The sequence below is a fragment of the Lolium rigidum genome, chromosome 2 (genome assembly GCF_022539505.1).
Source record: "Lolium rigidum isolate FL_2022 chromosome 2, APGP_CSIRO_Lrig_0.1, whole genome shotgun sequence".
Lineage (NCBI taxonomy): Eukaryota > Viridiplantae > Streptophyta > Magnoliopsida > Poales > Poaceae > Lolium > Lolium rigidum.
This window is the reverse complement of record NC_061509.1, coordinates 247013910-247016650: the sequence shown is the minus strand read 5'-3', so window position 1 is coordinate 247016650 and position 2741 is coordinate 247013910. Positions and strand designations below refer to the sequence as shown.

The 2741-nt window shown below is 43.8% G+C and overlaps 1 long non-coding RNA gene across 1 annotated transcript; it reads left to right on the top strand.

Annotated features, from left to right (window-relative positions):
* The first annotated feature begins 611 nt into the window (after positions 1-611).
* On the top strand, positions 612-2144 carry LOC124688473. Its single transcript, XR_006998540.1, has 2 exons — positions 612-852; positions 968-2144. It is a non-coding gene; the product is annotated as an uncharacterized LOC124688473 (long non-coding RNA).
* The last annotated feature ends 597 nt before the right edge of the window (positions 2145-2741 follow it).

Genomic DNA, 2741 nt, shown 5'->3' with positions numbered 1-2741 from the left:
TCTAATTCGTCGCGGAGATCGACGAGGAGGGGATCGGTGGATGCACCATCGATTCCTCCAGGGCAACGATGACAGCCCCTATTCCCCCGCGTCCGCGCCGTCCGCGACACCGCCATCAATCCCCACTCCGGCCTCGTCCAGCCGTAGCACACCAATCCATCCATGGCGAGGAGGAGCCGTCTCAGATTCTTCTCCCGTTTTTCCACAGTACACACATCGCGATCCGACATTTTTATTGCCATGTTGGTTTTTCAGATCGGCGTGGTGCAGTGGCCGCAAGAACATGCTCCACGGCCATCTCCACGCGAAGGTCGACCTCGTGCGGCGCGAGGGACGACACGGCTTTCGTCCTAGGCTTTGCTGGTCCGTCCGATGCCGCCTTCAACCTCCTCCTCGGCGATGCGTTTGACGCCCGAAGACTTCGCGGGCCCCCGACGCGGCATGGTCACCCTCCACCTGCGTTCTGAGCCTCCGACGACGCTGCGTTCCTCAGCGACACCGGCAGGAGCGCAGGGAGGAGATGCATGCCCGCTCCCACGCTCCAAAGGCTGAGCGAGACCGTACTGCCCAGAGGAGAACGAGCGCGCTTCCTTGACGCCCTCCTCGGGTCACTGCAATGACATGCCACTGAGATGTGATGTATTCTACTCTGCCCCTGAATAATCCGCAGTCACTAAACTACCTGATTGATTCTCGCAGGTTTTAGGTTTGGCCGCAACTGGAAGAACATCGACGAGGATCAAATCACGGATTTCTTTGCCCACAATACCCAAACGACCAAGTCCCCTAACTCTGAATTACCTGAACTCTTGAACACTGCTATTCTTCAGACTTTTGTAGGGAGCCGACATGGTAAAAAAAATTCTAACGTGGAATTCAAGTTTTGGTCATAATTTGATCTGTTCGCTCATTCTTGGCCTCTTGCATTGCTAAGAATTAACCTTCAGCATTTGTTGTGTATGTACAGGGCCTCTGAGTCTGCTCTATACATAAAGAACATGTCTTGTAGTTCTACCTTGGGACAGACTCTAACCCACGACTCTTGCACTGGAACGGTCCTGATTGGGTGGTGTGTGTACCTTCAACTTCACCAAATGGGATTATGAGTGTTGGCTTGCTGAACGTGTGGCTCTGTAATGCAAACACGCTAGAAGTCGAACCATAAAGAGGAAGGCCTTGCCCTCTATACTGTGCACACTGATTGCCTTTTGCAGGCACTCACGCTGATCAACATCGTGTGTGTCGGTCACTATTAGCATTGACCACGGTACAGGTAGATCTGCATTAGTCTCGATCAATGCGCCTCGTGATTACCTGCATTATAAGGATTCAACGCATGCAGGGGTTGTAATGCCGAACTGTTGATCGTAATGTTCATGTGTTACTTCAAGCTACAACTTGTTGTGTTAAATTAAGTGACATCCATTTTTTTCTATAGTAAGTAGCATGGCTGAACATTAAGTAATTGCCGCTACCCTGTAAAAATAAGAAGGTCATGGTAGTATTAAGGTGTATAGTCAAACCTTTTCTACATTCACTTATTGATATGATGCACTTGATTAAATAGATGTATTTGAAGTTTGTAGCTTGTGTGGGTGCACTTTTTTTATTTTAAAAAAGGCTTTTCTTCTATCATGTATCCAGTGCTGCGATTTGCATTCAATAGTACTGCGTTTATTTTTTCTCCATGTTTCAATTCATGCATTGATTCTGAATTTAAAAGTATATTGCATTTCCGATTTGGTTTCCTAGCATTTTTTCGTTCTATCTGATGTGTATTATCTATAGTAGAAGCTACTATTACATCAGTGCCTCATGAGATAGACATGAAATTTAACAAAGACAATTATTTCATACAAACGTACTGAGTTGTACCATGTTGTACCATGCGCTACTCTGATAGATCGCAACAAAGTATTCAACACTACACTTCAAGTTTGTGTCCCAACAAAGATTGATATGCACCAAGTATATATAGATTTGATGCCAAAGAAGGATCTAAGGTTTCGAATCGATTGCTTACAAATGGCCACAAAACCAAGATATTTGTTTACTTAAGAACGTTCACTGCTAATTTGCTAATTTGTACAACCTGCTAACAACTTCAACTTATAAATCATTGAAATGCTTCTTTCCTTGAATTACCAGAGACGATGTTCTCGCTCAAGCGAAGGTATGTCCTCTAATTAATGCTGAGTTTGATTTTTTGAATATATACATCTTGTTTTCTTTGCCATTCCAGAAAGGGATGAAACGTGCGAGGAAGTCAAAAGCAAGTGGCACATCTGCTGAAAGGTTGTTCTAAAGAGAAGATAATAATTTGCTATACTGAAATGTCGAGTGCACCTCTAAAAGTACCTTATTAACCTTTAATGGTCTGTTGGAAACCCACCTAATGCCTTCATATGTGTCCTGATATTTCATGCTCAGTCATTTACACCATAGTATCAAGATAGTGCTCTTGCTTCTTTCATTCTTGTCAGTCGTTTCTTATATTGCCAACAAGCTTTTCTCATATTAAGTTTACAAGCTCATTACTACTACTTGCTACCATTGTTATTGCAACGAGTCTCATGCCCTTTTAACTTACAATGTCATTGCTTTACCTTGAAATAGTGTTTATGGAGAAATGATGAATTCCAGTTGGAGTGAATATTATGGGAGATGACAAAAATTGTGGCATAGCGACAATTGGGTGACTAATTGAGTGAGATAGTCGTTGTGTTATAGCTGGTGATATA